At 43.3% G+C, this 22,641-nt stretch overlaps 1 long non-coding RNA gene across 1 annotated transcript; it reads left to right on the top strand.

Annotated features, from left to right (window-relative positions):
- The first annotated feature begins 2,283 nt into the window (after nucleotides 1–2,283).
- On the top strand, nucleotides 2,284–7,900 carry LOC134298730 (uncharacterized). Its single transcript, XR_010005820.1, has 3 exons — nucleotides 2,284–2,435; nucleotides 3,678–3,798; nucleotides 6,642–7,900. It is a non-coding gene; the product is annotated as an uncharacterized LOC134298730 (long non-coding RNA).
- The last annotated feature ends 14,741 nt before the right edge of the window (nucleotides 7,901–22,641 follow it).

Here is a 22,641-nt window from a genome sequence, read left to right as displayed (position 1 = left end):
ATGCAAAATAGAAACATCTAATTTAAAGCTTGTGACCTGTACATAAGAACCCAAAGAGACAGAGTGCTGGAAAGCTCCTCTCTGCTATGTATAGATAAGGAAAATTGCAACTTGATACAACTTGAACTTTTCCATATTTTCACATAAGCATAAAAGCTGGTTTGGGTAGTCAGGCAAAAAAGACAAACTTGTTCTAGATCAGTTAAAATCCAAAACACTTGAAGGGCTGACGTTTGCCCATGCCTGTTCTAGAGAAAGCTCTGCTTTTAACCACTGTTTTACAGGAACCTGTTAAGGTTACTGCAAGAGGCTCAGTTTCTTAATCAGATATTGGTGGGGAAGAGACTCCAAGCAGGCTCCAAGGAGAACTTCAATCGGCGGTACAAACAATATGACATGCTCTTCAAAACCTGGGACACATGTAGCCAAACAAAATCAGAGTGTGATGAATATGGCAAAAATTATTAATGAGAAATAAAACATAAAATAGGAAGGCTACAGCCTTTGCTTTTGCCTGAGACTACTGGGATGGGCAAGTTTCTACCCCCTCCTTTCTTCCCCTTGCCATGCTGAATCAATTGTGTGCAAGCTATTTAGACTTTGAACTTAGTTTGTAGCAATTTATGTAAGCTGAGAACAGGGGGGAATAGGTGGAAGAAAGATTAAACTGGGACATTTTTAAAGCAGTTGTAAAAGTGGGGTGACAGGGGATGAAACAAGATTGTCCCTGTCAAGGATATGATAAGGACCAAAGCAGGTAGGGGTCATAATGCTGCAGTCAAGCTCTAGATCACCTGAAATGGGCGTAGAGTCAAAACCAGGCAGTGTGTTTACATTTGAGGTGGCAAAGTTGGAAAGGGATAAGGCAATTCGTCAATATTTTCACGTAAGGGGAAGGTTCACAGATCAGGTGGTTGTGCCTTCCAGTAATGGCTGGAGCCAATGGCAAAATGAATATGTGTTAATGAAGATGCCAACCTATTAAAGTGTCAAGCTCCTATTGTCAGCAACTATGGGCCCTTCCACACAGCTGAATAAAATCTCACACTATCTGCTTTGAACTAGAATATATCTATCTGAGTGTGAACTCAGACAGCCCAGTTCAAAGCAGATATTGTGGGATTTTCTGCCTTGATATTCTGGGCTATATGGCTGTGCAGAAGGGCCCTTAGCCTTAGGAGAGGCATTTCAATATTTTAGAATGGAAAAAATCAAAGGAAAAATTTAAAGGGCCAGGTTGAGTTTAAGCTGATCCAAATATCTGACTTTACAACAGTACATTTGAAAAACATCTAGCAGACCATAACTTAAAGTTTAGTGAACAGTGTGACGCAGTTAGGGTTGCCAATCTGAGAACCCGAGACCACTTTTCTCCTTTAATGCTTATAAGGTAAAGGTTTACGCCTGACAATAAGTCTTGTGTCCGACTCTGGCGGTTGGTGCTCATCTCCATTTCTAAGGCGAAGAGCCGGCATTGTCCGTAGACATCTCCAAGGTCATGTGGCCAGTATGACTGCATGGAGCGCTGTTATCTTCCTGCCAGAGCGGTACCTATTGATCTACTCACATTTGCATGCTTTAGTGGCCGGCATGACTGTTACCTTCCCGCCAGAGCGGTACCTATTGATCTACTCACATTTGCATGCTTTCGAACTGCTAGGTTGGCAGAAGCTGAGGCTAACAGCGGGAGCTCACTCTGCTCCCCAGATTTGAACTGCCAACCTTTCGGTCACCAAGTTCAGCAGCTCAGTGGTTTAACCTGCTACGCCACCGGATGTATAAAGGGGAAATTTCTGCAATTGTGGCTTTTTATATGACAATATCTGATGAAATTTCCTCCTTTACACAATGGTGAAAGGTATGACTGACAATCCAAAAGTGTAGTGACCAAAAAAGGCAACACAAATTTTAGGGAGCATTGACAGAAATGCAGTGTCCTGATCAAAGTAAGTAATAGTACCACTCAATTTTGTTTTGGTGACACCTCACCTGGAACATTGGTCCAGTTCTGGAAACTGTAGTATGAAGAATATTAGCAAGCTGAAATATATTCAGAAAAGAAAAATCAAATGGTTTAGAAGCAAAATGCAGCGTATGGAGCTTGGTGCAGTTTGACACCATTTTAACTGCGATGGTTCAGTGCTATGGAATCATTAGTGCTGTAGCTTTACAAGATCTTTAGCTTTAGCTTTAGTTAAAGTGGTAGCAAACATCATTCATTTTAAAGTGTAGACACTCCCACACTCCCTTCAATTCCTATGATTTTGTGGTTCTATGATCTTGCCTCCTTGTCCCAGAGGCCTTGGAAATCTTATCTTTTGGACTACAGCTCCCAGAACCCTACAGCCAGCATGCCAAATGTTTTACCTGGGGAGGAGGGAGGTCATTCATCTGGCTACAGAGAAGAGGAGAGTGAGATATGAACCCAGCGCGGGGTATTTTGTTCCTTGTTCCATTTCTTAGCTGTCTTCAATAACAGTAGGGTTGATGACATCCACTTGATGAGATTCACACTCGAGCGAGTTGTACATTTTCATTTCTCAGAGTACAATAGTGCCATAAGTGTCTGAGCCTGTTAAAACATCTTGCATATAAACACTTTGCAATGAAGGGGAAATTGCTTGCTTTGAACCACGTATGGTTTATCTGACTAAATATACTCCCGTTGACAGAGTATTAAGGATCCGGGTGGATAATTACTTTTGTTCACTTTAGGGAGAAATGAAACAGCTTTTCAAAAGGTATTGAAGATAACTTCAAGTGTCAGCCTCTAAAAGCTACACCTCTTCGCATTGCTTTAACAGAATCAGTGACTCTTGGTATCTCAGCGCAGTCATTTTTTCCATTTAGCAAGTTCTTGCCATGAGAACTGGCCAACTCCCACTTGGGTAATTTTATACTAACTCGGTGCTTAAATTATTAAAACCAATACTTGGCAATACTGTTACTCACTATAAATGCTAGACTAGTTTATTTCCATTAAGCAGGGTCTATTTTTAGAAATCTAAAATACAACCTTTGAAAGTTAAACGCCCTTTGCTTTCTCCGAGGGCACTTTGACTTTAACAGCATTCAGAATTTAATTGGTTATGGAGAGATATCACCATTGAAGCCATTCTGTATACCTTTCTTGTATATATCTGAAGCAAGATAGCAGCTGTTTAGGAGGTCTGCAATCTAATTTCCCATGGCAGCTGACCAGAGAGGCATTCTGTGCATGCTCAGTGTTAGTGGCTTTTCCCTTGAATTTAAAGGTACATAAATAGAATGGTAACCATATATGACAACATGCTCACCCACTGTGACAACTTGGCAGGAACAGTCCCAATTAATCCTCTCTTCTCCTATTTTTTTCAGCTGCTTTAGAAATGTTCCAAGTTCTTCCCACTTTCCCCCTTTGTCCTTAGCTTACTTCAGTTGCTACAAATGGAGTTCAAAGTGTAAAAATAGGAGGGAAGGGGGCAGGTAAAAGGATAAAGGTTTCCCCTTGACGTTATGTCTAGTTGAGTCCGACTCTTGGGGTTGGTGCTCATCTCCATTTCTAAGACAAAGAGCTGGCGTTGTCCATAGACACCTCCTTAGTCATGTGGTTGGCATGACTGCATGGAGCGCCGTTACTCTCCTGCCGAAGCAATACCTATTGATCTACTCACATTTTCATGTTTTCAAACTGATAGGTTGGCAGAAGCTGGGGCTAATGATGAAAGCTCACCCTGTCCTGCGAATCCAAACCACCGACCTTCTGATAGTAACCTGCTGTGCTACCACAGCCCTTTAACATGGGGGCAGGAGGCTCAGGTAAAAGTAAACCTCTGCAGATTCTCTCAGTTTGTATTATGTTCCTCATTAATCATTTTTACTATCTCGACCACACTGTGATGTTGCTCCTGCACATGTGTACTGATTTTTTTTCCATGAAATGTTGGAGGTGTGTCATGACAGTACAGGACTGGGTCAAGCACAGGTTTCAGGCCTCCTTCCCCATAACAGCTAATTTCAGCATTTCATATTGTTTTGAAAAACCATACAACGATTCCAAAGGGCATCTCCTTTTTCAGTTACAAAATCAGAGAAATAATTTATATAAGTTTCACAGCAATCAAATTATAACCGCCTATTCTTCTGTCATCTTAAGAACAGGCTGAAAACTGGGACCAATTACAGAGATATACATTGTAATTGCAGCAGAAAGCAAATTTGCTGCATTTTCCCCTTTTAATGGACATGCCTTATTCTGCTCTATATTAAAGTCAGGCCAATTAATTTATTTTTAGCTTGGATGAGAAACTGGTTTTGCACAGTGACAACTGGTGAAAGTGCCAACTACGTGACTACTTTTAAGACCATTTAAAATCAAGAATAACAGAAGCTCTCGTACAATTTACTGGGAGATTTTTTGCCTGGAAAGAATAATAGAATCATAGAATCATAGAGTTGAAAGAGACCTCATGGGCCATCCAGTCCAACCCCCGCCGAGAAGCAGGAAATCGCATTCAAAGCACCCCAGACAGATGGACATCCAGCTTCTGCTTAAAAGCTTCCATAGAAGGTGCCTCCACCACAGTCCGGGGCAGAGAGTTCCACTGCTGAACAGCTCTCACAGTGAGGAAGTTCTTCCTAATGTTCAGGGGGAATCTCCTTTCCTGTAGTTTGAAGCCATTGTTCCATGTCCTAGCCTCCAGGGCAACAGACTTCCCCTCACATATTTATACATGGCCATCATGTCTTCTCTCAGCCTTCTCTTCTGCAGGCTAAACATGCCCAGCTCTTTCAGCCGCTCCTCGTAGGGCTTTTTCTCCAGACCCTTGATCATTTTAGTCGCCCTCCTCTGGACACATTCCAGAATTTTGTATTCCTGGTGCAGAAATTTCTGCAGGTTTTTATTTGTAGGTCTTTTTGATACTAAACTATTACAGGCAATCCCCAAGTTACAAACATCTGACTTACAAATGACTCTTAGTTAAGAACGAGGAAGAGACAACTGGAAGTGAAAGAAATCTACCCCTTGGATGGGATTGTCACTCCTGAAAGTGTTATCATGGAGAAAAGGGGTCCACTGAAGCATTATCATCAATCCTTGTGGAGCACCCGGTGGCGCAGTGGGTTAAACCCTTGTGTCGGCAGGACTGCTGACTGGAAGGTTGGGTTGCTGACCTGAAGGTTGCCAGTTCGAATCCGGGGAGAGTGCGGATGAGCTTCCTATGTCAGCTCCACCTTCCCATGCGGGGACATGAAAGAAGCCTCCCACAAGGATAGTAAAACATCAAAACATCCGAGTGTCCCCTGGGCAACATCCTTGCAGACGGCCAATTCTCTCACACCAGAAATGACTTGCAGTTTCTCAAGTCGCTCCTGACATGAAAAAAAATCTCAGTCTTTGTTTCCACAACAAGCCAAATTTTTCAAAATCAAATTATTACAGGAACAGAAAGTGAGATGAAATCCTCTGAACAGGGGCATAGACAGCAAAAAAACACCATAGGGGTATTAATTCTTCTCTATGCTATCTAAAGCTAATATATATTAATGCCAGGGGTCTTGAGACCCTGCCCAAGTCCAGAGAATGCAGGATGGCAATGTAGACAGTTATGGCCAGTTCCATCTCAGGAAGAATTCAAAGCAGCCTGCAACTTTGGGTAACATGGTTCTTCCAACTCTATGATTCCACAATACTAGTGCCTTCCATGTTTTTGTCGGAAAGGAGAAGGAACTCCGGAAAGGACTTGGGTGCTACACAGTTGCACAGTTTTACTATATCTAGAACAGTGGTTCTCAACCTGTGGGTCCCCAGATATTTTGGCCTACAACTCCCAGAAATCCCAGCCAGTTTACCAGCTGTTAGGATTTCTGGGAGGTGAAGGCCAAAACATCTGGGGACCCACAGGTTGAGAATCCCTCATCTGAAAGGATTGTGACAGACTGTTTTAGCAGATTTAGTAACTGAACTTATATAACTGCACTGCTGCATTTGGGTTCCTTGATGTTACCAGGCTCCTGCTATAAAACAGGAGCTGGGTGAAGACCTAGGGAGAAAATGCAAAAAAAGGAAGTGTCCAATTTCCATCCAGCAGCGATATCAAATATAGCTTGAAAAAGATCAAAGGCAAAGAACCATGGACTTAAGAAAGCATTGCAAAATAACAGGAATCATCATCATCATAATCATCATATGGAAACATGAGAATTGTTGGGTAATTCTGCAATGAATAAAATCACAATAGTACAGCACAACTTCTTTCCCTACCAGTTTAAGAGAAGGGTGATGATGTAAGATAATACCCAACTACCTTATTTAGGTTATTTTTTATACCATCTTTCTCCCGATGTGGGAACTCCTAATATTTTACTACTAGATTTAAGGTATTTACGTACATGCCATTGATCTTACATCTGAGTTACTGTGAGGATAGACGAGGATATCTTTTTAAAAGCTTAACAAATTGTTAAGGGATGTGGTCTTATCCTACAGTACCCAAGATCTTATCCTAGATCAGAAGCTGGAGAAATATACAAACGGTTCTTTCACCATGCCCTGCTTCATAACAATTCTGCACACATTTTGAGCAGTCTCATTTAGGCAAGGCGCTACAATGGGAAGTTTTATTCTTAATCATTAGTGCTATTGTCCATTATCTGAACAGGGCAGCTTCAGAGACATGCGCCACGGAGATCTGTCTGCAAGTGACTGGTGCCCAAGGAGTTCTGCTTTTATTCTCCCTTTTTGGTTCCTCACCGCCTCGCTTTCATCCAGATGTCACAGTTGAAATTACACATGCAAAATACATGGAGGTTTTTTGTCTGTTCTGCCGAAGTGGAGAAAATCCAGTCCATGGGGATGTTCTTGTATCAAGATTTTACTGGTTTCGGGATGATTGAAACTTGCTGTCATATCAGCCTGGGAATTCAGCATCAGTCTGTGACACAAGGATAACTTGGTATTAGGACAGTCTATCCCCCCATGGGAAGCAATCAGGACTGTTGACAATCTTTTGTGCATTTTGAAGATATTCGATATTAGCATGACAAGCTATTTATTATTTTTCTCACACAATGGAAAGAGAGCTAATTCACAGTCAATATGATCTGAGCAGCAAGTAGACGGTCCAGGTTTAGTGTCATTTTGCATTGATTCCCAAGTTATCTTGTGAGATGGAAACAAATGTTTTGTTTTTTGATATTCCCATCCTGCCTTGATAGGCTGTGAACTATATCAAGGGTTTTGAGAAAACAATAATAAATAAGCATTATTAATTCAGATTACAATATCACAGCTAGCAGTGATACAAATAAAATTGTTAATGATGTAATACTGATGCAGAAGAAGCAATGAGGTGAGCAGAATCAGAAACAAATGTGAATCAAAATTATAAAATTGATCCCACAACCAGAGTCAGAGTAGCAGAAAACAATGCAGAGAAAGCCACATCGTTGTTACATTCAAGTTTTTAAAAGTTATTATTATTATTAAATTTGCATCTTGCCTTTTTCTCAGGATTAAAACCCAAGTTGCTCATATACAAAAATCAAAAGGAGCAATTCAATTACTTTCCTGAGAAGTCTGAAAGTAAAGGGTTATTTTTACAGACATAACAGCCTTGGTCTACACTGCCATATACTGCAGTTTAGAAGTGCATTATGTGGTTAGTGTAGAGCCATATAATGCAGTTTAACTGCACTGAACTGCATTGAAGGTGTCTCTACACCAGGCATGGGCAAACTTGTAGACTGTTAGAAATTGTGGGAGTTGAAGTCCAAAACACCTGGAAGGCCCAAGTTTGCCCATGCGTGTTCTACACAGACCATATAATGCAGTTCCAAACCTCTCCCAAGACAAGTATTTATGGCTGTTATAGAATGTATGCTTTTCTCAGCCCCTAAGAAAAGAGAGGTCTTTGCCTGCACTGATAATAAACCAACTGAATGCGAACAGAAATGATATCTGATAAAAAAAAAGTGAATCTAACATCTTCTCTTTTGTGTTGTTGAAAGCTTTCATGGCCGGAATCACTGAGTTGCTGTGAGTTTTGTGGGCTATATGGCCATGTTCCAGAAGCATTCTCTCCTGATGTTTCACCCATATCTATGGCAGGCATCCTTAAAGGTTGTGAGATATATTGGAAACTAGGCAAGTGGAGGTTTCTATATCTGTGGAATGTCTAGGGTGGGAGAAAGAACTCTTGTCTGCCTGAGGTAAGTGTGAATGTTTCAACTGACCACCTTGATTAGCATTAAATAGTTTTGCAGCTTCATAGTCTGGCTGCGTGCTGCCTGGGGGAATCCTTTCTTGGGAGGTGATTAACTGGTCCTGATTGTTTTTTGTCTGGAATCCCCCTGTTTTGAGTGTTGTTCTTTATTTACTTTCCTGATTTTGGAGTTTTTTTGATACTGGTAGCCAGATTTTGTTCATTTTCATGGTTTCCTCCTTTCTGATGAAATTGTCCACATGCTTGTGGATTTCGATGGCTTCTCTGTGTAGTCTGACATGGTGGTTGTTAGAGTACTCCAGCCCCCACTTGTCACCAACAGACAAGAGGTCTTTCTCCTACCCTGGCCATTCCACAGATATATAAACCCCACTTGCCTAGTTTCCAACAGACCTCACAACCTCTGAGGATGCCTGCCATAAATGTGGGTGAAACATCAGAAGAGAATGCTTCTGGAACATGCCATACAGCCCAGAAAGCTCACAGCAATCTAATAATCTCCTTTCTTGTCCTGTATCATTTTAAAACGTCTTTTCCCCGATGAAGCAGTCAATGGATCTTCAAAAGCTTGCACGATGTATTTTATACATTTTGGTTGGCCAATAAAGGATGTTGGGTGCATGTCCACCAGGCATGGGCAAACTTTGGCCCTCCAGGTGTTTTGGAGTCCAACTCTCACAATTCCTAACAGCTGGTAGGCTGTTAGGAATTGTGAGAGTTGAAGTCCAAAACACATGGAGGGCCGAAGTTTGCCCATGCCTGATCTACACTGTAGTATTAGAGTGGTTCTACAGTGAGATTCACCCTTGACTTTTGCAAACTTGAAACTGTAATGATTTTTCATAAGTAATTGCCCAAGGTCTTTTTACCAGCCAAATGTTTCATGACAAGCAAGACCTGGCAGTGAGGTATTCCAAGAGTAACTGCTTTGACACTTCCTGCAGAGCAGCTGTACATCTTGCCTTCACAAACCAGACATCTGGCTTGGTCTGGCACATCCCTGTGGTGTGCGGTTGAACATTCGTCTAACCTTCCAACATTGGTGGGGGGAGGGGAAGCTTTTTCCCTTTGTAAGTGTCAGTGTCACCTCCGTTCCAAGGCCCCTGGCATGCTGTCAGCCTTTAATGATCCCTGTTGAATTTGCTGTCGCAGATGGCAAGCTTCCAAGATTCCTGCAAACATGTTTGGTTTAACAATGGTTGAGGTGGGTGGCTTAGCAGGTGGCATCACAGCCATGTGATCACTTTGATGTTTGGAGGTGACGTGCCAAATGAAGTCAATATTGGCATTTCCCCCCCTGTTGATTTGGACAGCGAGATGAAACCTGTTGAAGGGTCATGCACAGCATGCCAAGGAAGATATTTGCTAGGACATCTCAAATATGTGCTCAAAGGACCTAAATGTCGAGTCCTGAATGCCCACACATTGTTACTGAACACACTTGAAGCCAATTGAATTCCAAGCCAGATATGGCTGGATCTATATTGCCATATAATGCAGTTTGGAACTTTATTGAACTCCATTATGTGGAAGTGCAGATTGTTGCACTATGGCCCTGAAACCACTGTCCAGATGATCTAATGTAAAACTTTATTAAAAGTAGAGCATAATTAAAGCTGGTTTTATGAAAAGCAAGCAAGTATAAAAAAGGAATCAAAGTTCAAAAGGTTATGTTCATAAAAGCCAAAGTCCAAAAATCCACACAGGGAAAGTCTCAAAGCACAATCCCATTAAGATATTCCACAACCAAGTACATAAATCCAAGGCAAGCAAAACCTCATGAGACCAGAACACAGGAACAGTTTAAAGTCTTGGTTACATGAATTACAAGGTCCATCATGTCGCAGCTAGCAAATTGGGTTCCAAACTCTCAACCCCTTCTGCGGAAGTTGCACCCTCGTCCAAGGACAAAAAACCCCAAAACAAACTGTCCTTTGGTAAAGAAAGATTTATATAAACAAAACATACAAAACACAGTCCTTTGCTTTTATCAGCAGCAAAACAGAGCTTTCTTATCTTCAAGCTTTAACCTTTCTGGTTTCTGGACTCTCAGTCTTCAAACCTCTTCAAACCTCTCTTCGGTTCTACTTCAGTAGCTTTTCAGCAGCAATACCATCTTTGCCACCATCACAGCATCTTCATATTCACCTTCACTCCTCTCTCCAACAACACCAACACAACACCACCACTAACAACACTAACACAAGACTTACTCAGACTCTATTAATAGCCCTCAATCTAAAACAGGTGTCTTGATTGCTGATCAAACATAGATGGGACATGATTCTTGCAAACACTTATTCATTTTCACATAAGAAATGACCCAAATAATATAAAACTCTGACACATGACACCGAGAGTCTTTGACCTGATTGCAGTGTTAAAGTGTCACAAAGAGCATGTCAGCATAAACCACTTATAAGAGGCTGGATGCCATTAAGCAGAGGCTGGATGGCCATCTGTCGGGGTGCTCTGAATGCGATTTCCTGCTTCTTGGCAGGGGGTTGGACTGGATGGCCCATGAGGTCTCTTCCAACTCTACTATTCTATGATTCTATGATTCTAAGAAGTCAAAATCCCTCCCATGAGATCATTTCTTTGGCACCTGGATTCCCATTCCTTATCTCTAACTTGCTTGGAGAAGTGAGTTCTTAATTGAAGGCCCTGTTGTCTCAGTTGTAATCTCTCTGACTTCAATAAACATTTGTCTCCCAAAGTCTGCCCTTCTGGCAGGGTCCCATGGGAACGGATCTCGCTTTCATCATTCTCTTGGGAACTGCCAGGAGATTCCAAAAGATTTCTCTTGAGGCCCTCTGAATCTCCCCCAGCATCCCCTTAATAATAATAATAATAATAATAATAATAATAATAATACTTTATTTATATCCCGCCACCATCTCCCCAACGGGGACTCGGGGCGGCTTACATGGGGCCAAACAACATATCACAATACAATTAAACAATACAATAAATAATCATATACACTGCAACACAAAATCTCTCTCTATATATATATAACAGGGCGGGCCGCATGAGACACTTAATTAAAACTTGGGGTGAGAAAAGGATAAGAATACAATCATGGAGACCAGGGACATAAGATAAAAACAATCTAGAGGGTAGATTATGGGGGAGTAACAAAAGAAGTGTGTAATAGTTACTCTCCGAAAGCACATCGGAAAAGCCAGGTTTTTAAATCTTTCCTGAAGGCTAAAAGAGTGGGGGCTTGCCTAATTTCGATGGGCAGTGAGTTCCATAAACGGGGGGCCACAGCAGAAAAGGCCCTCTCCCTTGTTCCCACCAGGCGGGTCTGGGATACAGGCAGTGGCGACAGGAGGGCCTCCCCTGATGATCGAAGAGATCGGGCAGGTTTATGGTAGGAGATACGGTCACGAAGGTAGGTGGGTCCCAAACCGTTTAGGGCTTTATAAATGATGGTCTGCACCTTGAATTGGGATCGGAAAGTGAACGGCAGCCAGTGGAGCTCCTTAAACAAGGGAGTAGATCTCTCCCTGTAACTCGCCCCCGTTATTAATCTGGCAGCCGAGCGTTGGACCAATTGTAATTTCCGAGCCGTCTTCAAAGGAAGCCCCACGTAGAGCGCATTACAGTAGTCCAGCCTAGAGGTAACTAGGGCATGGACCACCGTGGTCAAATCAGACTTCACGAGGTATGGTCGCAGTTGGCGCACAAGTTTGAGTTGTGTGAAAGCCCTCCCGGCCACCGCCAACACCTGAACCTCAAGCGTCAATGCTGAATCCAGGAGGACTCCCAAACTGCGGACCTGTGATTTCAGGGGGAGTGCAACCCCGTCCAGCACAGGTTGCCACCCAATACCCCGATCAGACGAGCGACTGACCAGGAGAGCCTCTGTCTTGTCAGGATTGATCCTCAGCTTGTTCCTCCTCATCCAATCCGCCACAGTGGCCAGGCACTGGTTCAGCATCCGAGGGGCTTCCTTGGATTCAGATGGAAACGAGTAGTGGATTTGTGTGTCATCTGCGTAGAGATGGCAACGCCCTCCAAAACTCCGGATGACCTCTCCCAGCGGTTTCATGTAGATGTTAAATAGCATGGGGGATAGGATAGACCCTTGCGGGACCCCACAGGTCAATGGCCAGGGGTCCGAGCAGGTATCCCCCAGCTTCATCATCTGGGAACGGCCCACCAGGAAGGACTGGAGCCACTGCAGAACCGTGCCACCGAGCTCCATCCCAGAGAGCCTCCCCAGAAGGATACCATGGTCGATGGTATCGAAAGCCGCTGAGATGTCCAGGAGAACCAGCAGGGTCACACTCCCCCTGTCCAGCTCCCTGCGGAGGTCATCCACCAAGGCGACCAAAGCCGTCTCAGTACTGTGCCCAGGCCTGAAACCAGACTGTGAGCGGTCCAGAAAATCAGTGTCATCGAGGAACTCCTGGAGCTGCGTGGCAACCACCCGCTCTAGAACCTTGCCCAAAAATGGGAGGTTGGAAATTGGTCTGTAGCTGCTACATACAGATGGGTTTAAGGAGGTCTTTTTAAATAGCGGTTTTACCACCGCCTGCTTAAAGCAGGATGGAACTGACCCCTGGACCAGGGAGGCATTAATAATAGCCATAAACCAACCCAACAACCCATCTTTGGCTAGCTTAACCAGCCAAGATGGGCAAGGATCCAGAGCGCAAGTGGTCGCCCTCACAGACCCAAGAATCCCCTCCACGTCATCAGGAAGAACAAGCCGGAAAGAATCCCATAAGATCGAACAGACAGGTACCTCGGTTACCTCCGCTGGAACTACAGTTAAGCTGGAGTCCAACTCATGACGTATCTGAGCAACTTTGCCTGCAAAATGGTGCGTGAAATCGCTGCACCGAGTTGCCAAGTCATCAGGAAGCCTCTGGGTCTCAGGAGGTTGCAGGAGCTCCCCAACAACTCGGAACAACTCCGATGGCCTGTTGGCTGCAGACGCTATGCGGGCAGTCGTGAAAACTTTCCTGGCTGCTCGCAGAGCCACGGAGTAAGCCTTAATAGCGGCTTTAGCCCGTGCTTGGTCAGACACATCCTGAGATTTCCTCCAGATGCACTCTAGTCCCCTCCTCGCACGCTTCATCACAGCCAGCTCCTCAGTGAACCAAGGAGTCGACGTGACTCTACGCAGCGAAAGGGGACGTTCGGGAGCGATCGTGTCAAGTGCCCTTGCCAACTCGCTGTTATAACGATCAGCCAGGACATCAACAGGATCGCCAGTCTCCAGAACAGGAAGATCCCCAAGAGACCTCAGAAGTCCATCCGGATCCATCAGCCTCCTGGGGCGGACCATCTTAATGGGTCCACCACCCCTGCGGAGGTTAGAAGCCACGGCGAAACTTAAACAGATCAGATGATGGTCAGACCATGACAATGGAAGAATATTTTGCTCTTCCACTCTGACTGTCCCACCGTCCACAATAAAAACCAGGTCCAACGTGTGTCCCGCCTGATGTGTGGGCCCAGATATAACTTGAGTCAGCCCCATGGTCGTCATGGCAACCATGAAATCCTGAGCTGCACCTGTCAAAGTGGTCTCGGCATGAATGTTAAAGTCCCCCAAAACTATGAGTTGTTGGGAGACTAGGGCCGAATTGGAGACCACTTCTGCTAGCTCGGACAGAGAGACTGCTGGGTCGCGGGGTGGACGGTACACCAGCAGAATCCCCAAGCTGTCTCGGGCTCCCACCTTCAGGAAGACACACTCAAACCTCGGAGACTGCGGAACGGCGCATCTGATCAGGGCGATGGACTGCCGAAAGATCACCGCGACTCCTCCTCCCCGCCCCCCAGCCCTGGCCTGCTGATGCACCCCGAAACCTGGTGGGCACAGCTGGGTGAGATTCACACCACCCTGCTCGTCCAACCACATCTCGTTGATGCATGCCAGATCCGCCCCCTCATCCAGGATCAAATCCTGGATAACAGCTGTTTTACCGTTGACGGATCTGGCGTTCAAAAGCAGGACCTTAAGGCTGGGAGGTCTGTCCTGAAGACTACCACACCTATTCCTCTCCAGGGTCGCAAAAACTCTGTTGCGCTTCTCCCTGGGTCGAAAGTGACCGTTCTTCCTTCTCCCCCAAACCACCTCAATGAGACCCTGCCCGTGGAAACCCTCTTCCCCCTGGAGAGTTGACTGATTGAGGTTGCCCATTAAAGGGGATAGTCAGCTGTCCTGAGATAGGAAATCACCAGCAATACTTGATTGTTTAAAGGAGGAGCCTATCTCCGCTGGAGTAAGAGGGAAGGAGTCATCTAACAGATTATCATCTAGCGTGGGAAGGGGGCTAGGCACTAATGATGTCGGAGAGCGGGACTGAGAGGTAGCATAGACATGGCCTAAAATTGGGGGATCTTGTCTACCAAGATTCAGCCTGATATCCAAGGGGCGAATCAATGGGTCTACTAGTACCCTCCTGAGAGTAATGCCCCACTGTTGTAGTTTGGGCCTATACAAAAACAATTCCTCCATTAGCGTTCTGTCTTCCAATCCAATGAGAAGACAAATGGAGCTGTTCTAGGACTGATAGTCTCTACGAAGCCAGTCGATAGTCTTGATCTTTACTTTCGACCAGCTTAAAGATAGAATTTGTGAGAGAGATGTACGGACCGCTCGCTTAGATGTCCATCTTCCTCTGTTCAATAGTGAGTCTTGCACTTCCACTGCCACCTTATTAGTTCGCAACAGATGTTGGGAATTGCAGTAAGTGTCCAGGAAGTGTCCAAACAGTTCTGGGGACAGCGTGTTGTTTGTCCTCTGAGAGACTCTATTAGTTTCCTTCCAGCCGTCCCTCCCCTGACTCTGACTCTCTTCCCCAGATAAAGACTCCACCCCATCCCTGGCCCCTTCCTCTTCTTCTGAGCACTCAGAATCTGACCAAGCCACAGCACAGATCCAGTCTAAGATATAAGTAGGGTTACCAGTAGAGTTGTGTAGTGTTTATACTACATGATTATAGTGTTGTTTTTTTACTTTAACTGCCAGGGTTTTATTCCACTGATACTATATCATGATAGTACTAAGCTGTTTTGGCCTCCAACTCCCAAATGCCCTAGCCAGCTTGTTCAATGGTCAGGAATTCTGGGAGTTGGAGGCTGAAACAGCTGGAGGGTTACAGTTTGAGGGTGCCTACTCTAGTGTAAAAAGGCTCTGCATCCCACTTTGATTGGCATGGCAACATCCCATGGAATACCTGGATTTGCAGTTTAGGGAGAGGCATTCAGAATGATCAGCCAGAGAACTCAAGTGCCTCCTCAGACTACAAATGTCAGAATTCCATAGGATACAACCATGACAATTAGATTAATAAAGTTCTGGAGATCTATGCTACAAGTCCTACACAACCCTCACTAAACCACAAACCTCAAGATTCCATAAGATGTTGCTAATTGTGTGGTGTGAATGGGCCATCCTGTAAGATCAAGGTACAACCCTTTTGCTCCCAGGTCATAAACCATGCTGGTAACATCAATCACAATTATCTAGAAAAAATAAGTGTCTACATGACAACTAGACCTATTGATAACTGGCAAATAGAGGGAGAAAACGTGGAGGCAGTGACAGACTTTATATTTCTAGATGCGAAGATCACTGCAGATGCAGACTGCAGCCAGGAAATCAGAAGATGTTTACTTCTTGGGAGGAGAACAATGGCCAACCTTGATAAAATAGTGAAGAGCAGAGACATCACACTGGCAATGAAGGTCCGCATAGTCAAAGCAATGGTATTCCCCATTGTAACCTATGGATGAGAGAGCTGGACCATAAGGAAGGCTGAACGAAGGAAGATAGACGCTTTTGAACTTTGCTGCTGGAGGAAAATCCTGAGAGTGCCTTGGACCGCAAGAAGATCCAACCAGTCCATCCTCCAGGAAATAATGCCCGGCTGCTCACTGGAGGGAAGGATATTAGAGGCAAAGCTGAATTATTTTGGCCACATCATAAGAAGACAGGAAAGCTTGGAAAAGATCATGATGCTGGGGAAAATGGAAGGAAAAAGGAAGAGAGGCCGACCAAGGACAGTATCCTTGAAGTGACTGGCATGACCTTGAAGGAATTGGGAGAGGCAACGGCCAAACCTTTGAACTGCCACTGGGGAGGGGAAGGGAAGATACAAATAAATAAAATGAACATAAATCCATCTCTTTTTCAAAGTGCAAAAGCAGCCATGGGGCCTTCAGCTTGGTTCAAGGCTGTTAAGTCCTAGGAGAGAGTGGATCACATGTCATTTGGCCTTGAAATAGTTATGTAAAGGGCCAGCTTGAGTTCTCAGAACATGTTTGCAAAATCCAGATGTTCTCAAAGATAACTGTTTCTGCTCTGAATCAGAGTACCTTTGATTGTTCAAAGCTGCAGGCAACATGAAAGGTGAGTCAGCTTCTTGACTGGATACTCAGACAACCACAAAATCATAAAAGAACTCCCTCCTACCAATCTGGTTTCTTCTGTGTAGACTTGGACTAGATCACACTATGCAAGATGCTTAAAACAAAGAGATGTGCTAGTGTTCATAGAAGGATCCTGAAACAACAAAATGACCAAGCTGTGATTTTGGAAGTTGTAATTTTTCAAGATCTATATGTCTAGACAGAATTTGTGGGGTTCCAGGTTTTAAGGAAGTCTTGGGAAAGCTTCCTATGGTAGACACCTTTCATATCACTCATAGAATAAGGTTTGTTGGAGACCATTGGGGACCAGGTCTAAATACAAAATTAATTTATTGTTCATAAATGTCTTATTAAAACCATAGTCTGAAGTGCATTTTATACACAATATTTTAAATAATTTTCCACATGAAACCACACTGAACCATTAGAAAGCAAAGGTGCCACTATCTCAGTCATCAATGCAGACTATTTTGGAGTAGTTTGGATTGAGAATTCGAGAGAAGAGATGTTTAGCTTGTAATGGTAATGTCAAAATGTAGTACGTTGCAAGTATCCTGAAGCAAGGGGCAAATCATAAAATCACATGAAATATGATTGCCCAGAAATATTAGAGAAGATAACACTGCATCACAGAGACTCTGAAGGAAGGAATAAAACAGAGATGTTCAACTTGTAATGGTAATATCAAAAATGTGGTAAGTTGCAAGTGTCCTGAAGCAAGGGACAAATCATAGAATCATATGAAATATGATTGCCCAGCGGTATTACAGAAGGTAACCCTACATCACAGAGACGCTGAAAGAAACTGACAAATCACTTCCACAAAGCATCTTTGAATATTTGAAAGAGTGCTACATAGATGACAGAGTGAACTTGTTCTCTGCTGCTCTGAGGATAGGACCCAAGCTAATCAGTCCAAGTGACAGGAAAAACGGTTTTAAAATGATTTTTACAGACTGTGGTACAAGCTGTCCAGCAATGAGACAATTGCCTTGAAAGATGGAGAACTTTGTGAGTTTTCAAGCAATTGGTTGAATTCAGCTATTAAGAAATAGAGTCAGTATAGTCCTCTTCAGAAAGTAACAGCAGGTCACATCAATGGAAAAGAACTGGTAGTTCCAATGAGGGGGTGGTTATCAGAGAAATTACGGACTTGCAGCTATTGGGTAGTAGTAGCAGTGAAGGGTCTTTTGAGATGCATCTCTACTATTGAATTAATGCAGTTTGAGACCATTTTAACTGCCAGGGCTCTATGCTCTGGGATATTGGGATCTGTAGTTTGGTGAAGCACCAGCACTCTTTGGCAGAGAAGGCTAAAGACTAGGCTTGCTCAAATAATTCGATTTCCCCGTTACCCGTTATTAATTCGTTACTTTCGTTAGTTTTGAAGCAATATACGGCCTTGATTGTCCACACGTCTGGATATCGCGGTTTCGAACCGCGAGAGGCCGTTTTTTGTTATGTCGTCGTTTTTTTCGTTAGGAAAAAAAAGCTTTTGCAAATCACCCAAACTCCCACCATTCAGGCCCTTTCCTTTTGCCCCTCAGCAAAAGGGGCGTCACGGGCTCAGCCAATGGGAGGGGGCGAGGGGGAAGGAGGAGGAGGAGGAAGACGGAGGGGGGAAATGGCCGCCGCCGCCGCCTCACCTCAGCTCAGGCCTGGTGTCTCTCTGTGAGGCGGGAAGGCGGCGGATGAAGCCGGGAATGGAGAGACCGAGAGAGACAGAGAGGGGCCCGGCGGTGAGGAGGAAGAGGCCCGGGATGCGAGGGGGTGTGGGCCAGGCCCGTCCTCGGCTGCTCCTGGGGAGGGAGGGAGGGAGGGAGGGAGGACTATGACTCCCAGGGGCCCAGATTCGCACCCTCCCTCCCCCCAATACAGGTCTCCATACAACGCTACATGAGCTTGAATGGATACTGTGGTTGTGTTGTTGAAAGCTTTCATGGCCGGGATCACACTGTTGTGGTATGTATTCCGGGCTCTATGGCCATGTGCCAGAAGCATTGTCTCCTGACGTTTCACCCACATCTGTGGCAGACATACTCAGAGGTTTTGACGTCTGTGCGAAGCTAGGCAAGTGGGGTTTATATATCTGTGGAAGGTCCAGGGTGGGAGAAAGAACTCTTGTCTGTGGGAGGCAAGTGTGAATGTTGCAATTGGTCACCTTGATTAGCATTGAATAGCCTTGCAGCTTCAAAGCCTGGCTGCTTCCTACCTGGGGGAATCCTTTGTTGGGAGGTATTAGCTGGCCCTGATTGTTTCCTGTCTGGAATTCCCATTTTCTGGGTGTTGTTCTTTTACTGTCCTGATTTTAGCTTTTCTGTAGCTAAAAATGCATATAAAATTGATTCTATAGGGAGGATAAATGATTGGATTTCAACTCCTACAGCTTAGCTTTCTCTGCCAATAATGGTACCATACCAAACTAAACCTCCCAAGATTCTGTAGCAGTGAGCCATCTTGGATATTGTAAGGGATTTATTATTATTATTATTATTATTATTATTATTATTATTATTATTATTATTATTAGACCTTGCTCCCAGGAAGGTGCCTTCGCTGTGGCTCCCAACTTATCTATCTACCTTTCCACATATTCTCCACATTGTGTGTATGTGTATGTATATTATATATACATGAGCCCCGATGGCGAAGTGTGTTAAAGCACTGAGCTGCTGAACTTGCAGACCGAAAGGTCCCAGGTTCAAATCCCGGGAGCAGAGTGAGTGCCCGCTGTTAGCTCCAGCTTCTGCCAACCTAGCAGCTTGAAAACATGCCAATGTGAGTAGATCAATAGGTACCGCTCTGGCGGGAAGGTAATGGCACTACATGTAGTCATGCCGGCCACATGACCTTGGAGGTGTCTATGGACAACACTGGCTCTTGGGCTTAGAAATGGAGATGAGCACCAACCCCCAGAGTCAGACATGACTGAACTTAACGTCAAGGGATACCTTTACCTTTACCTATATACACACACACACACACACATATGCAGGGACTATATATATATATATATATACACAGTATATATCACACACACACCAATTTAACAAAGTTTCAGCCACAAAAACAAAGTTTCTGAAGTAGAACAATGACTTTCACAGTAAAGACAACCCAATTTAACAGGAAATAAGACTTTCAAACCAGGAACAGATTTCTGCAATTATTAAAAAATGGTTTATTATAAAAGCTATGAAAATTTGCCAAAAATCAGAGGATAAGGGAAACGTTCCAAATTTTGGTGAGCTATCAGTGTTAAATGTGTTCTACCACTGTACCAAGTTTGAAGAAGATCACTCAAAAAATGAGGGTGGGAGAGTCCTGTAAAGTCCTCTCCCTCTGTGCTGTTTTTGGGAATTGCGCATGCGCGTCCGCCATTAACGAATTAATTTAGAAAATAACGAATTTTCGTTAATTTCGAATTTTTTGGGGGGCAAAATTCGGAAATGACATCAGAAACGAAACGCTGGCGCCCCCTGCTTTTGAAACGAGTTTAGAATCAATTTTTTCATGGATCGCTCAAGCCTACTAAAGACAGTATAAAACCACAATTCCCATGATTCCATAGCATTGAATTATGTCAGCTAAAGTCGTGTCAAAAGTGTATTAACCCTACCATGTAGATGTCTTCAAAGATGTACTCATAGCATTACCTTTCATAGATTTAAGTCTACTTCATCAGATACATGGAGTGAAGTGCCAAGAAACAAACCTTTACGAGCAAATTGAATGTGTGAATAGCAATAGAAATTTAAAACTTGTAGGCATGGTGATAAGGTGACAAGTTCAGTTTTTGATGATGATTTAAAAGGCAGGATGAAAGATGTGTGGATAATCATATGAATGGAGAATGGAGTTATTGGAATGCAGCGTGATGCTGGCCAAGAGAGCCCTCGTGAGACTGAAGTGTTAACTGATGTTATGTGTAATGTGCCAGGAAACAATTGTGTCTGTTCAACACACTGTCAATGGACTGGAGTTTGTATAAATATTCCAGTAGTGATCCTTCTCTTTCCAATTATCTTTTATAGTTCTTTGCCCAAGGAAAGTCCTGAGGACCACAACTTTGGATGATTGAAGTATTCTGCAACTGCTTTATGTGAATTCACATTCTTAATGTCTAATTCCTGTCTATTTGTCCTCTGTTACAGAGACTGGCTTGTTTTCCTGATGTAGAGTGCTGAATGGCATTGCTGAAATACAGAAATATTCTACTTCATTGACTCATGCCACTGCATACTACCCACAGCATTTGTTTTCTACTTTTAAATTTCTTTTAAATTCCTTACCAATGATTTTACAATGCTCTTTAATGTTAACATTCAGGCTATCCATTCTGATTTTGCTGCTCCTGAACCTTCCTCATTACCAACATATCAAATATCTGTTTCTTCTCCGTAGATGAACTATCCAAAATGTCGATGTCTTTGAATCCTCCTAGCTGCTCTCTTGAGCCTGTTCCATCTCACTTCTTAATTACTGTGGCCCTTGCATTCTCCAGTCTCTTTTCCATATTATTAATCTGTCACTTTCTAGTAGATCATTTCCTTCTGAGTTTTAATGTGTTACCATTTCTCCCATCTTAAGAAGTCTTCGCTTGATCCATCTTCTCTTTCTAATTATCGCCCTGTTCATTGTTGCTTTTCCTCTTGAAAGTTTTGGAATGTGCTGTTTATGTACGTTGCTTTTCTTATTGATTTTATTCTTTTAATTCATTCAAAGAGATATACATTTGTGAATGTCTGTTGTATACAGTGCAATACTTTCCAGCTATTAGTCTTCCATAATCATTTCTCAGATAATATATTTTCATGAAGGGGTCACAGTCTTCTATTTAAATAGTACATATAAAGGTATTATAAGCTCCAAATTAATATCCTTTTCCCCCTTGTCTACAGATTTATAGGTTCCCCTATGTACATTTTTAGATTAATTTTACATTGAGATGTTGAATCATTGGTTGCCATTCATTAACAAAGTTCTCTAAAGTTTCTCCTCTTAAAAATACAGTTATCAGCAAATCTATAATGTATTTTTCCTATTCTTCTAAGGGAGGCATCCCTGAGGTTTTCCAATATCTGGCGTATACTATTCGAGCTGCCACTGTCATGTAAAACAAAAAATTTTCCGAATTTCCTTTAAAGTTCTTCATCAGGCATGTTCAAAAGGTACATTTGTGGTGTCATTTTGAAATTTGTGTTTAATATCTTTTCAAGATATACATGACTCTCTTTCTCATATTTCAATCTAGAATTCACCCTCTGTACTCTACAGAGATAGCTCTTATGAAAATCACAGATTATCCTCTTCATGCCAAGGCGATAGTCAGTCTTAATTCACCTAGATTTCTCTACAGTCTTTGATACAGTTAATCATGCTCTTTTGTGGATTTTATTATCTGAAAATGGGACCCCAAGAAGTTTCAGATAAATGGCCTTTAGTTAACTGCTCAGTTTTGGAAGCAAGACTCCCTTCAACACCCAGAATATCAAGGCAGATAATCCACAATATCTGCTTTGAACTGGGTTCGAATCTGTTTTGAACAGGGTCCACACTGCCACATAATCTAGTTCAATGTGGATTTTATATAACTCTGTGGAAGGGGCCTCAATGAACCAAAATGGACTTGTTACGGAAGGCTCGAAACATCAATGCCAGGCATGGGCCAACTTTTGCCCTCCAGGTGTTTTGGACTCTAACTCCCACAATTCCTAACAGCCGGATTGTGGGAGTTGGAGTCCAAAACACCTGGAGGGCAAAAGTTGGCCCATGCCTGGTCTATGCAGTAGTTTGGGAATGATTCGAGCTACACAGCAAATTCCTTATTCTCTGAAGATAACCAAGCCTGAGATAATATCTGATTATTCACTGTGTAAATAAACCTTCCAATAATTGTACTGCAACAGGACAGAGGCTATGTTTTATAAATGAGCAGAATGTTGATTTAAATTTGTTTGTCAAAATCTTGTGTATGGTACCAGACTGCTCCTCCACACATTCCAAGAAAGGGACTGATATCACATGTAGGAATTGCATCTAA

This window comes from Anolis carolinensis, chromosome 4 (genome assembly GCF_035594765.1).
Source record: "Anolis carolinensis isolate JA03-04 chromosome 4, rAnoCar3.1.pri, whole genome shotgun sequence".
NCBI classification, from domain to species: domain Eukaryota; kingdom Metazoa; phylum Chordata; class Lepidosauria; order Squamata; family Dactyloidae; genus Anolis; species Anolis carolinensis.
Note: the sequence above shows the minus strand (reverse complement) of the source record. Positions and strands in the feature narration are given on the sequence as shown.